This window comes from Rutidosis leptorrhynchoides, chromosome 11 (genome assembly GCF_046630445.1).
Source record: "Rutidosis leptorrhynchoides isolate AG116_Rl617_1_P2 chromosome 11, CSIRO_AGI_Rlap_v1, whole genome shotgun sequence".
In the NCBI taxonomy this organism is placed as follows: Eukaryota; Viridiplantae; Streptophyta; class Magnoliopsida; order Asterales; family Asteraceae; genus Rutidosis; species Rutidosis leptorrhynchoides.
Genome location: NC_092343.1, coordinates 401,489,885 through 401,505,769, shown reverse-complemented (window position 1 = coordinate 401,505,769; position 15,885 = coordinate 401,489,885).

The following is a 15,885-nucleotide window of genomic DNA, read 5'->3' as shown; positions in this document are numbered from 1 at the left end:
TGGAGAATTGAAACCAACACGAATAAGTATACAACTAGCCGATCTATCAGTAAAATATCCTAGAGGGATAATGGAGAACATGCTAGTTAAAGTTGGTAATTTAGTATTTCCAGTAGATTTTGTTATTCTGGATATGGAAGAAGATTCTCGAGTTCCTCTCATATTAGGAAGACCATTATTAAACACGGTTAAAGCAATAATAGACGTGTTTGGTAAGAAACTGACCCTAAGTATAGAGGACGAGAGTGTTACCTTTTCTGTTGATAGAGCAATGCAACAACCGCGATCTGCAGATGATACATGTTATTATATTCAAACTATAGATTCACATGCAGAATTGTTAGAAGAATTTCCAGAATTACAAGGAATAGGAGAATGCTCTTTAGGAGAAGGAACTGAACCAATTAATGAAACTGAAATGTTAGCTACACTTATTGCTAATGGATATGAACCAACAACAGAAGAAATTCAAATGCTAAAAGAGGAAGACAGATATCGATATAAATCATCGATAGAAGAACCACCGACATTAGAGTTAAAGCCACTTCCAAACCATTTGGAATATGCTTATTTACATGGTGAATCTGAATTACCTGTAATAATATCGTCTTCTCTTACTGAAAATGAAAAATCTCAACTCATTTCTGTGCTAAAAGCTCATAAACCAGCTATTGCATGGAAGATTCATGATATTAAAGGAATAAGTCCTTCGTATTGCACACATAAAATCCTTATGAAAGAAGGTCATAAAACGTATGTGCAACGCCAACGAAGACTAAATCTTAATATGCAAGATGTTGTTAAGAAAGAAATTATTAAACTGCTTGATGCAGGTTTAATTTATCCAATCTCTGATAGTCCATGGGTAAGCCCAGTTCAATGCGTACCTAAGAAGGGTGGCATGACTGTCATCACAAATGAAAAAAATGAGCTTATTCCTACTAGGACTGTAACAGGATGGCGTGTTTGTATTGATTATAGAATATTGAATGACGCCACCAGAAAATATCACTTTCCTTTACCTTTTATTGATCAAATGTTGGAAAGATTAGCCGGAAATAGTTACTATTGTATTCTTGATGGTTTTTTCGGATATTTTCAAATTCCAATAGCACCCGAGGACCAAGAGAAAATCACATTCACGTGCCCTTATGGTACTTTTGCTTACAAACGCATGCCATTTGGACTTTGCAACGCCCCTGCAACCTTTCAAAGGTGCATGATGGCGATTTTTCATGACATGATAGAAGAATGCATGGAAGTTTTCATGGATGACTTTTTAGTCTTCGGTGATACTTTTGAAACATTTCTAGTTAATCTTGAACGAATGCTTATTAGATGCGAACAATCAAATCTAGTTCTTAATTGGGAGAAATGACATTTCATGGTTAAAGAAGTCATCGTTCTTGGACATAAAATTTCAAAAGAAGGAATTGAAGTGGATAGAGCTAAAGTAGATGTAATTGCTAAACTTCCACATCCCACTAATGTTAGAGGAGTTAGGAGTTTTCTAGGGCATGCCGGTTTTTACCGACGTTTTATAAAAGATTTTTCTAAAATTGCCACTCCTATGAATAAACTCCTAGAAAAGGATGCTCCATTCATCTTTTCAGATGAATGCATCAAATCTTTTAATATTCTTAAAGAAAAACTCACTAATGCGCCGATCATGATAACTCCAAATTGGAATCTACCGTTTGAACTAATGTGCGATGCAAGTGATTTTGCAATGGGAGCCGTTTTAGGTCAAAGGATTGAAAAATGATTTCAACCTATATATTATGCTAGTAAGACGTTACAAGGAGCACAAACAAATTATACAACTACTGAAAAAGAACTCCTTGTTATTGTATTTGCTTTTGACAAATTTTGGTCATATCTCGTTCTAGCTAAAACGGTGGTCTATAATGACCATTCTGCTCTTAGATACCTATTTTAAAAAGAAGATGCTAAACCATGATTAATCCGTTGGATCTTACTCTTACACGAATTCGATATCGAAATCCGAGATAAAAAGGGAGCAGAAAATCGGAGCAGAAAATCCCGCCGCTGATCATCTTTCTCGTCTTGAAAATCCTGAATTAGAAGTTCTAAATGAATCGGCCATACAAGACAACTTTTCTGATGAATATCTATTGAAGATAGATTATAATGAAATTCCATGGTTTGCAGACTATGCAAACTACTTAGTATGTGGATTCCTTGAAAAAGGATTATCGTACCAAAAACGAAAAAAATTCTTTAGTGATATAAAACACTATTTCTAGGAAGATCCTCATTTGTTTAAAAGTTGTCCCGATGGAATAATACGCCGATGTGTATTCGAAGATAAAGCTAGTCAAATCTTAAACCATTGTCACACAGGACTAACAGGAGGGCATTATGGGCCTCAACTCACAGCAAGAAAAGTTTATGATGCTGGATTCTATTGGCCTACAATTTTCAAAGACGCACACCTTCTTCGCAAATCCTGTAATGCTTGTCAAAGGGCCGGAAAAATAAGTCAACGTGATGAAATGCCACAAAATGTCATTCAAGTATGTGAAGTATTTGACATTTGGGGTATTGACTTTATGGGTCCATTTCCAAAATCTCATAATAATCTCTACATTCTCGTTGCCATTGATTATGTATCTAAATGGGCGGAAGCACAAGCTCTCCCAACTAACGATGCACGAGTTGTAGTCAACTTTTTAAAACGTCTTTTTGCAAGGTTCGGAACACCGAAAGCTTTAATAAGTGATCGGGGTACTCATTTCTGTAATATTCAACTTGAAAAAATTCTCAAAAGATATGGAGTAACTCATAAAATCTCCACTGCATATCATCCACAAACAAGTGGACAAGTTAAAAATACCAACCGAGCATTAAAACGTATTCTAGAGAAAACCGTAGGATCAAATCCGAAGGAATGGTCCATTAAATTGGAGGATGCACTCTGGGCTTTTAGAACAGCCTACAAAACTCCAATTGGTACCACACCTTTTAGACTCGTTTACGGAAAAGCATGTCATCTTCCAGTAGAAATTGATCACAAAGCATTTTGGGCTTTGAAGACATGTAATCTTGATTTACATGAAGCCGGACGTCTACGGTTAAGTCAATTAAACGAATTAGAAGAATTGAGACATGAAGCATACGAAAATTCGTTAATCTATAAAGAAAAAACGAAGAAATGGCATGATAAAAGAATCAGAAGTTCAAAAGAATTTAAAGAAGGAGACATAGTTCTTCTTTTCAATTCACGATTCAAGCTATTTCCTGGAAAATTGAAATCAAGATGGTCTGGACCATTTATAGTCAAAAGAGTTTTCCCATACGGAACAATAGAGTTAATAAATTCCAATGGGATTGAATTTAAAGTTAATGGTCACAGAGTTAAACATTACATACATGGTCCGATGGAAGTTGACAATGAAGTCAATCATAATTTCACCACCCAAGAAAACCTTCAAAATGAAAACATAAATATGTTATCAACAACATATGAAAAATCAAAATTGGAAAATAGGGAGGATTCAAATTTGAGTGATGAAGAAGAATTCTTATACAAACCTCCCATTTCAAGAAACGAAGAAAAACGTGAACAAGAAGTTCAAATAGAAGTGAAAGAACCAAGAAAAGAACACCCGAAAATGGTTTACAAATCAACTCGACTTACTAAAGCAGGAGACCCGGGTGAATTTATCATTTCTTGCTTGCTTAATGATGGTGCTGTATATAATGGACTCGCAGATTTAGGAGCAAGTGAAAATATTATGCCTCTTTCCTTATACAAAAGATTAGGTATGGGTAAATTAAAACCAACCAAAATAGGTGTTCAATAATTTGACCTAACCATTAAACACCCGGTTAGAATAGCAAATAATTTACTTGTTAACGTGGGAAGTTTGACCTTTGTTGCAAACTTCATAGTGATTAATATGGAGGAAAACCTTGATATTCCTCTAATTTTAGGTCGCCCATTTTTAGCAACCACCGAGGCATTCATTGATGTAAGAGAAGGTAGAATGACACTTAGGGATGGTGATAAATCGATCACCTTTGTGAATCAAAAGTTTAAATCTCCACCAACCAAAACTGTTAAACCAATAAAAATGCATAAGTGTGGGGAAGATGAAGAAACACTTAATGATGATCCGATCACAAAGAACCCCGTTGATGATACGAAATTAGATGAACCCGTTTTTAACAGTTCAACGAAGACACTTTATAAACAGATTCACGATGCTAGGATTAAGGGAAACCTTAAGTTATGTAACCGATTAGTATCCAATTTATCGCCAAAAGAAAAGGCAATGTTAGTTGAATTTCTGAAAGCTACGGAGGAAATCAACAAATGGATTGAAGAAAAAGTCAAAGATATACAAGTTGTTGATAATCCAATTGAAAATAACGTTAATCACAATTTCAACACCACATCTAACTAAGTGTAGGGAGGTTCGAATCTTTTTAGGGTAATATGTATTTCTGTTAGAGTTAGATTTTCTGTTTTCGTGTAGTTCTCGAAAATGGAACCCGAATGGTCTTTCCCTAGCAGACCCTAAAGAACTAGTCTTCTCCCCCCATTCTGAATTTTTATTTTTTTTAGTTTTTACGAGATGAAGACTTCCTGTGAACTAAACCATGGTCTAATGCTACACGCTTTGATCACTAAACGTAATAATGACACCCTTCCAAGTGAATTGGTATCATTAATCAGAGGTAAATTGGACGGAGTAAGAAAAGAATCCAGGAACGAAAATAATAAGTTACAATTTGGTAAAGGAAAATCAAAATCCACAGCGAAAAGAAGAGCACGACACCTTGAAAGATGTCACAAATGCGGAAAATGGTCACACGAAGGAAAATGCTCGACAAATCAGACATATTCCAATACCGAATTCGTTACTTTATGCAGAGATGGACCGTTCATATGTTTCGAAGAAAAAACGTTGAATGCTCGAGGTTACGCCTATGTAGCTATGGAAAACCAATTAGTCCGACTATCTTATGAGTGGGCTAAAGCAGGTCACTAAGAATTCTATTTCACAGGTAAGTATGTACAGTTTGTATTTTTATTTTTAACCTTTTGATAATAAACGCTAAATCGTTCGCTATAAAGTATTAAATTGATACTCAATAAAATTAGGTTTTGCGACCGAAATTATTGATATCATACAAAAATTTACTACATCACTGCGAAATTTACCGTTTATTCTTAAGGTATAAATATCTTTAATCAATCAACCCAAAATATTTCAGAAATTCGTCAGGAGTAAAACTAGGTAATATAGCCGAAATTACTTTACCGAAAAGAGGGGCGTATATTTTTGATAATATTTGATTAATTAAAGTGGGATAAAAGACCAAAAAAAATTTTAATTTTATTTTTACTTTGTTTTTTAAAATTAATATTAAATTAATATTGTAAACTTCTTTTTAAAAAAAATCAATATATTTAAAATTGTAAATATTTGAAAAATTAATATTTTTAATATAAGTTTGTATGTATAAAAACAAAAATACAATATAAGTTTGGTGTGAATTTTTAATATGAATTTTTAATTTTATACATTTTAAATTTAAGTTTGGTGTGAATTTAAAAACAAAAATTTACTTTATTTCGCTAAGTTAAAAATTGATTTCTAAAAATTCGTCGTGAGTTGAAGACTAGGTCGTTGAACCGAAATTGCTCTACCCAAGGGAGGGACGAGAACTTTTATTATCATTATTTTTAATCTTATTGAACTAAAGTATGCCAAAAACATTTAAAAAACCCAAAAATCTTTACTTTTAAAACCGCGCTTTGAATTGACAAATTTTAAAATTTTGTCGAGGGACGGACTAGGACAACGATCCGAAACGCCCTTATCCTAAAAAGAAACAAATTTTTTAAATTTTATTAATTATATGTTTTATAAGTTATAAGGTTTTATTATTAAAAAAAATACCAGTACACCTATCACCAACCATGGAACCCAGACGACGACATGAACTGGAACCCCTATCCAGATTGATTTAGTTCTGGTTGGTAATTTATATGATTTTTAATTTTTATTATTTCTGTTTGTTTATGTTTAAACATAATATATTGTGATACTTTTATTGTAATATTTAATATTTTTATTATGTTGTACTAATATTTCATATTTGATTTGAAAGTGGGATTTTAAGTCCCATTTCAAATTACCATGCATGTTTATATTTGTATTGTATGTATTTTATTTCATGTACACAACAGGGTAAAACAGCGCATTTTCAAAGACTGGCATTAAGTTCAGCAAAAGCTAGTACTTTTGACGACAAAACGAAAAACAAATATGATGTAACAACAAGACGGAATGAACAAATGATGTGCACCATTTATCATTCAACAAACAAACGCCAATATGTTTGGAAACTTTGATAAAATTTAATCATTTTTCTACGCTAATCACCCTCAATAATTTAAATTGTTACTGATTTCTTGCAAATGAGGGCATTGCAAGATCTTAAGTGTGGGAAGGGGTTAAATTCTTTCGGATTTTAAAATTTTTTGACTTATACACTTGGTTACCATTAAAAATACTAGTAATGCAGTAGTTGTATTAGAATATAGTGCTCTCTGATAATAAAGAACAGCCCTAGTCTTATATACTGACTACCCAATTCTAGTAAAAAATTTTCAAAATTTTCAATTAAATGAATTCAAAATCATGTTTATACATATTTATGAACGATAAAACTAGGTGTTAACACCGAAATTATTGTTACCTCGGAAAGGACATAAATTGAGAAACAAACTAAAATGTTAGAATTTATTTAAAATGGAATGAGGACAATAAAAAGGCAATTAAAGGAAAATAAAAGCCAAGTGTGGGAAAAATTTACCAAGTTATTTAAAACATATATCACATATTTTTGTATAAATAACTGAAGATACTTTTGCTTTGGACTAATCTAAACAGTTTTACCCAATTTACTGTAATATATTTGAAAGAAAGATGGAGCTACACGATGAATCAATTCCATCGTTAAAAGGAAGTAAAGTCTTCCGAAAAAGAAACGCGCTTCTTGATTTAGGTCATGAAGTTGTCGTCCAGACCAGCTGTAGGTTGACGAAAAATCTAGAAAAGTCATCTCTAAAATCAGCAGGAAATCCACGGACCTCAGCATCAAACAGGGTCGCCAAGTGGTCAGACTTATCCTAACCATGAGAGGATCTGTCTTGTAAAATAAGGAGGACGCCGTGAAAATTAGCTGGATAAGACTAATGAATCAGATCCCTAGAAAGGATAATCTCCTTAAAAGATCAAAAATCAGCTTTTAAGCCTGATATTACTCAATCCTAGAGATTGATCTTAAATATTGAAAATTACAAACTCATGAAATTCGATTATATCTAAACTCGAGCTTGAACGAGAAAATATTTTTATCAAAATTACAAACTGATTTGTTTTCTGAAAACCCATTTTCAATGCGTTCATTACCAATGAACGTAAAATCTTAGGAATTCACCTGGAATTCATTAGGTCACCTGAACCAAATCGGGTGTCAACCGTAAGAACGGTGGTTGCATAGTATGGTCAAAGACAGGACCTAGTGCCAAACCGAAAAACTATAAGGTGAGCTTTACTATTGCTCCTACCAAGGATAGTAATTGCATCCGACACGTTATAAACCATAATTAAAAGCATGTCAGGGGAAATTGCCTTAACAGTTGCTCGTTCAACGCTTTCCTTTACAACCGAACGGTAGTTTACCGAAAGATAATATACGGAACAAGTATACTTGACGTGTTGCTTTCCCAATACAAGGTTAGCAAGTGGGTGACACAAAACCACAAGTTTTGAGCTAAAATTTTCAAATCTGAAACCCACCAAACCCACAAAAAGATTTTGCAAACACCGGTGAAGGGTTATTCTGGAAAACTTATCTAGGGTAAAAGCTAGATTAAATTTTCAAAAGATCAAATGTTTTCATAAAGATCCAATTTCCTAAAGGATCTAAAATTTTATAGTCATGTGGGACTGTAAACCACATCGTTACTACCATTGTTCATACCGCCGTATAGAAATCACTGATGTACAAAGTGTGAAGAATAAAGAAGTGATTCTACTATTTTTTATTTCAATACTATATTGCTTGAGGACAAGCAACGTTCAACTGTGGGAATATTTGATAATGCTAAAAGCGAACATATATTTCATAGCATTATACCTCAAGAAAGACAAGCTTTTAGTTGCAATTGTTCTATTTATAAGTGATATTCGTTTAAATAATAAAAGGTGAAGACAAAAGACAGATTCAAAAAATTGAAGACGCAAACGACCAAAAAGCTCAAAAGTACAAAATACAATCAAAGTGGTTCCAATTATTGATAAGAAACGTCTCAAAATTACAAGAGTACAAGACGCGAAACGCAAAGTACAAGATATTAAATTATACGCAAGGACGTTCGAAAATCCGGAACCGGGACCAAAGTCAACTCTCAACGCTCGACGCAACAGACTAAAAATTACAAGTCAACTATGCACATGAATATAATATAATATTTAAATAATTCTTAAAATTATTTATATATTATATATATTATTATAAACCGTCGGCAAGCAAAGAAACAAAGTCTTGTGAGCTGGAAAAAGGGGCCATGCGATCGCATTGCCTGGAAGGCAAAAAGCCATGCGATCGCATGGCAGTAGGTGACAGCCCACATTGCTATAAATTCGCGTGTTTTGGTTCAATATCCAACATCTTTTTCTCTTCTCATTCATCAACGTATATATATTTATATTTATATTATAATTTTAATTTTAATTTTAATTTCTAATAATAAGGGTATGTTAGCGAATGTTGTAAGGGTGTAAGTCGAAATTCTGTCCGTGTAACGCTACGCTATTTTTAATCACTGTAAGTTATGGTTATTGTTATTTTTAAATTAATGTCTCGTAGCTAAGTTATTATTATGCTTATTTAATGCCAAAGTAATCATGATGTTAGGCTAAATACTAAAATTGGGTAATTGGGCTTTGTACCATAATTGGGGTTTGGACAAAAGAACGACACTTGTGGAAATTAGACTATGGGCTATTAATGGGTTTTATATTAACTAAATGATACCTCGTTAATTTAATATATAGACTTATAATTTGATGTATTTATATATAACCACATACGCTTGACTAGGTACGGTGGGCGGGATATCTATAAATACCAATAATTGTTTATTTTACCGGACACGGAACTGGATTAATAGTTAATAGACTTGTTGAAACAGGGGTGGATTACATTCAAGGATAATTGGTGTAATTGTTAACAAAGTAGTAAAACCTTGGTTTACACGCAGTCGATAACCTGGTGTATTCATTAAACAAAGTATTAAGACCTTGTTACAATTCGAATCCCCAATTAGTTGGAATATTTGACTTCGGGAATAAGAATAATTTGACGAAGACTTCCGCATTTTATGATTATGACTGATGGACTATTATGGACAAATCCGTATGGACATATTGAATAATCCAGGACAAAGAACAATTAACCCATGGGAATAAACTAAAAATCAAGATGTCAAACATCATGATTATGGAAGCTTAAATAAGCATAATTCTTTTTTTTTTATATTTAATTGCACTTTTAATTATCGCACTTTAATTTATTGTCATTATATTTAATTGCACTTTTAATTATCGCATTTTTATTTATCGTAATTTCATTATCGTTATTTACTTTAAGCTTTAAATTAAGTTTTATTTATTTTACATTAGGTTTTAACTGCGACTAAAGTTTTAAAATCGACAAACCGGTCATTAAAGGTAAAAACCCCCTTTATAATAATAATACTACTTATATATATTTTTGTATTTTTACAAATATAGTTTTTAAAAATATATAGCGTTAAGCTTGTTTAAAAATCCCTGTGGAACGAACTGGACTTACTAAAAACTACACTACTGTACGATTAGGTACACTGCCTATAAGTGTTGTAGCAAGGTTTAGGTATATCCATTCTATAAATAAATAAATAGCTTGTGTAAAATTGTATCGTATTTAATAGTATTTCGTTGTAAAAATAATACTATTTCCTAGTACACCTCGCACACATCACCGACGCCTTGAGTAGAAAGGACAGAGAACCCATTCGAGTAAAAGCTATGAGTATAATGATTCACAATAACCTTACTACTCAAATAAAGGAGGCGCAACAAGGAGTTTTAAAAGAAGGAAATTTAAAGGATGAAATACCCAAAGGATCGGAGAAGCATCTTAATATTCGGGAAGACGGAACCCGGTATAGGGTTGAAAGAATTTGGGTACCAATATTTGGAGATATTAGAGAAATGGTACTTAGAGAAGCTCATAAAACCAGATACTCAATACATCCTGGAACGGGGAAGATGTACAAGGATCTCAAGAAACATTTTTGGTGGCCGGGTATGAAAGTCGATGTTACTAAATATGTAGGAGAATGTTTGACGTGTTCTAAGGTTAAAGCTGAGCATCAGAAACCATCAGGTCTACTTCAACAACCCGAAATCCCGGAATGGAAATGAGAAAACATTACCATGGATTTCATCACTAAATTGCCAAGGACTGCAAGTGGTTTTGATACTATTTGGGTAATAGTTGATCGTCTCACCAAATCAGCACACTTCCTACCAATATAAGAAGATGACAAGATGGAGAAGTTAGCACGACTGTATTTGAAGGAAGTCGTCTCCAGACATGGAATACCAATCTCTATTATCTCTGATAGAGATGAAAGATTTATTTCAAGATTCTGGCAGACATTACAGCAAGCATTAGGAACTCGTCTAGACATGAGTACTGCCTATCATCCACAAACTGATGGGTAGAGCAAAAGGATGATACAAACGCTTGAAGACATGCTACGAGCATGTGTTATTGATTTTGGAAATAGTTGGGATCGACATCTACCGTTAGCAGAATTTTTCTACAACAACAGCTACCATTCAAGCATTGAGATGGCACCGTTTGAAGCACTTTATGGTAGAAAGTGCAGGTCTCCGATTTGTTGGAGTGAAGTGGGGGATAGACAAATTACGGGTTCAGAGAAAATACAAGAAACTACCGAGAAAATCATCCAAATTCAACAACGGTTGAAAACAGCTCAAAGTCGACAAAAGAGCTACGCTGACATTAAAAGAAAAGATATAGAAATTGAAATTTGAGAGATGATCATGCTTAAAGTTGCACCTTGAAAAGGCATTGTTCGATTTGGTAAAAGAGGGAAATTAAATCCAAGGTATATTGGACCATTCAAGATTATTGATCGTGTCGAACCAGTAGCTTACCGACTTGAGTTACCTCAAAAACTCGCGGCTGTACATAACACTTTCCACGTCTCAAATTTGAAGAAATGTTTTGCTAAAGAAGATCTCACTATTCCGTTAGACGAAATCCAAATTAACGAAAAACTTCAATTCATTGAAGAACCCGTCAAAATAATGGACCGTGAGGTTAAAAGACTTAAGCAAAACAAGATACCAATTGTTAAGGTTCAATGGAATGCTCGTAGAGGACCCGAGTTCACCTGGGAACGAGAAGATCAGATGAAGAAGAAATACCCGCACTTATTTCCAGAAGTTACGTCAACACCTCCAACTGCTTAAAATTTCGGGATGAAATTTATTTAACGGGTAGGTGCTGCAGTGACCCGAACTTTTCCATGTTTATATATATTACATAAAATTGTTATTTACATGATTAAGTGTTTCCAACATGTTAAGCAATCAAACTTGTTAAAACTTGATTAATTGAAATAGGTTTCATATAGACAATTGACCACCCAAGTTGACCGGTGATTCACGAACGTTAAAACTTGTAAAAACTATATGATGTCATATATATGGATATATATATATATATATATATATATATATATATATATATATATATATATATATATATATATATATATATATATATATATAGTTAACATGGTATTATGATAAGTAAACATATCATTAAGTATATTAACAATGAACTACATATGTAAAAACAAGACTACTAACTTAAGGATTTCGAAACGAGGCATATATGTAACGATTATCGTTGTAACGACATTTAATTGTATATATATCATATTAAGATATATTAGTATATCATAATATCATGATAATGTAATAATTTAACATCTCTTTAGATATAATAAACAATGGGTTAACAACATTTAACAAGATCGTTAACCTAAAGGTTTCAAAACAACACTTACATGTAACGACCAACGATGACTTAACGACTCAGTTAAAATGTATATACATGTAGTGTTTTAATATGTATTCATACACTTTTTAAAGACTTCAAGACACTTATCAAAGTACTTCTACTTAACAAAAATGCTTACAATTACATCCTCATTCATTTTCATCAACAATTCTACTCGTATGCACTCGTATTCGTACTCGTACAATACCCAACTTCTAAATGTATTTACTATTGGTATATACACTCCAATGACCAGCTCTTAGTAGCCCTTGTGAGTCACCTAACACATGTGAGAACCATCATTTGGCAACTAGCATGAAATATCTCATAAAATTACAAAAATATTAGTAATCATTCATGACTTATTTACAAGTAAACAAAATTACACATCCTTTATATCTAATCCATATACCAACGACCAAAAACACCTATAAACACTTTCATTCTTCAATTTTCTTCATCTAATTGATCTCTCTCAAGTTCTATCTTCAAGTTCTAAGTGTTCTTCATAAATTCTATAAGTTCTAGTTTCATAAAATCAAGAATACTTCCAAGTTTGCTAGCTTACTTCCAATCTTGTAAAGTGATCATCCAACCTCAAGAAATCTTTCTTATTTACAGTAAGATATCTTTCTAATACAAGGTAATACTCATATTCAAACTTTGATTCAATTTCTATAACTATAACAATCTTATTTCGAGTGGAAATCTTACTTGAACCTGTTTTCGTGTCATGATTATGCTTCAAGAACTTTCAAGCCATCCAAGGATCCTTTGAAGCTAGATCTATTTTTCTCATTTCCAGTAAGTTTACCTACTAAAATTAAGGTAGTAATGATGTTCATAACATTATTCGATTCATACATATAAAACTATCTTATTCGAAGATTTAAACTTGTAATCACTAGAACATAGTTTAGTTAATTCTAAACTTTTTGCAAATAAAGTTAATCCTTATAAATTGACTTTTAAAATCAACTAAACACATGTTCTATATCTATAAGATATGCTAACTTAATGATTTAAAACCTGGAAATACGAAAAATACCGTAAAACTGGATATACGCCGTCGTAGTAACATCGCGGGCTGTTTTGGGCTAGTTAATTAAAAACTATGATAAATTTGATTTAAAAGTTGTTCTTTTGAGAAAATGATTTTTCTTATGAACATGAAACTATATCCAAAAATCATGGTTAAACTCAAAGTGGAAGTATGTTTTCCAAAATGGTCATCTAGACGTCGTTCTTTCGACTGAAATGACTACCTTTACAAAAACGACTTGTAACCTATATTTCCAACTATAAACTTATACTTTTTCTGTTTATATTCATAAACTTAAGTTCAATATGAAACCATAGCAACTTGAAACACTCAAAACAGATTTAAAACGAAGAAGTTATGGGTAAAACAAGATTGGATAATTTTTCTTGTTGTAGCTACGTGAAAATTGGTAACAAATCTATATAAATCATATCCTAGCTAACTCATATTGTATTATACATGTATTCTAATATATTATGTAATCTTGGGATACCATAGACATGAATACAATGTTTTGACATATCATATCGACCCATCTATATATATATATTTCGGAACAACCATAGACACTCTATATGCAGTAATGTTGGAGTTAGCTATACAGGGTTGAGTTGATTCCAAAATATTATATATATACTTTGAGTTGTGATCTAGCATGAGGCTTGTATACACGAGGTCGTGGATTGATTCAAGATAATATATATTGCTTTATTTTCTGTACATCTAACTGTGGACAACTAGTTATAGGTTACTAACGAGGACATCTGACTTAATAAACTTAAAACAACAAAACGTATTAAAAATGTTGTAAATATATTTTGAACATACTTTGATATATATGTACATATTTGTTATAGGTTCGTGAATCGACCAGTGGCCAAGTCTTACTTCCCGACGAAGTTAAAATCTGTGAAAGTGAGTTATAGTCCCACTTTTAAAATCTAATATTTTGGGATGAGAATACATGCAGTTTTATAAATGTTTTACAAAATAGACACAAGTAAATGAAACTACATTCTATGGCTGGATTATTAAACCGAATATGCCCCTTTTTAGTCTGATAATCTAAGAATTAGGGAACAGACACCCTAATTGACGTGAATCCTAATGATAGATCTATTGGGCCCAACAAGCCCCATCCAAAGTACCGAATGCTTTAGTACTTCGAATTCATCATGTCCGAAGGGAGTCCCGGAATGATAGGGGATATTCTATATGCATCTTGTTAAGGTCGGTTACCAAATGTTTACCATATGAATGATTTTTATCTTTATGTATGGGATGTATATTGAAATATGAAATCTTTTGGTCTATTATTACGATTTGATAAATATAGGTTAAACCTATAACTCACCAACATTTTTGTTGATGTTTAAAGCATATTTATTCTCAGGTGATTATTAAGAGCTTCCGCTGTTGCATGCTATTATATGGACAAGATTTGGTGTCAGCATGCTTGTATAATATTGTTTAAAACTGCATTCGAGATTTATTTTGTTGTAACATATTAATATTTGTAAACCAATATGTATTGGTAGTGTGTAAGTGTAATATTTGTTAGATTATCATTTCTGGATAATCTAAGTGGTGTCTTGTTAACCTTGTCGATAAAATAAAGATTATGGTTTGTTTTAAAAATGAATGCAGTCTTTGAAAAACGTCTCATATAGAGGTCAAAACCTCGCAACGAAATCAATTAATATGGAACGTTTATAATCAATATGAAAGGGACATTTCAAATCCAACCCATCTAAAACTAATACTTAGGCCCTAATTACTTAAGACAAGCTATAACCTAAAACCTAACACAATTTTTGCCTTCATTCTCTTGTACCTGGAATTTATGGCTGCAGATCAGCCTCCCATCATCAAAAAAAGTCGACATCTTCATCTCTCAAAGAACACCTTCAATTGCTTGCTTGCTTGATCGTTTACATAATCGTGTTCCTAGCGATGAGCTCTACACATCTATACCAACAATTGTATGATTAGGGTATGATTTAAAAACCCTAATTTTCTAGATTTTATTGTTAATCACATGATGTAGATGTTCTATTGCTCAATTGGTCACGATTATGTATGTAACTAGTCGTTAGTTTTGTCCGATTTGCGATTTAGGGTTTTAATCCCGAATTTGTTTTGCATGATTACAGAAACTTGACTTTTTAGATATTATTACATATTTGAATTTCTCTCAAAAAATTAATAATTTTAGGCTTTGGATTTGTGTATTTTCGTTACCATATGTGTAAGTTACGATTAAATGAAGTTTTGTTGATGAATCTATGATTTATTCAAATTCTGGAAAAACGTGCATGGAATTGAGTTATATAATGATCATAAATGTGTAGATAATTCAAAAACACTCAATTTATACTAGTATATCATGCTATTTGGTGTTGTAATGCTCACGTTATGCATAATCGAACGTTCATGATGAAACTGATTTGCTCGGTAACTTAAAATAAATTCTAAAGGCTATTTGAAATGAAATAATGAATCAAGTCTTTGCATATCTGGAAAATTCATATGTTTTAGATAACTTTTCATCTAGGCCTTGCATTGTATGGATTAGTATGTAACGACCCGTCAAAATCGCTATTGAGCCGGCACGTTAATCATTGATTCCACAGTGAGGTTTTGACCTCTATATG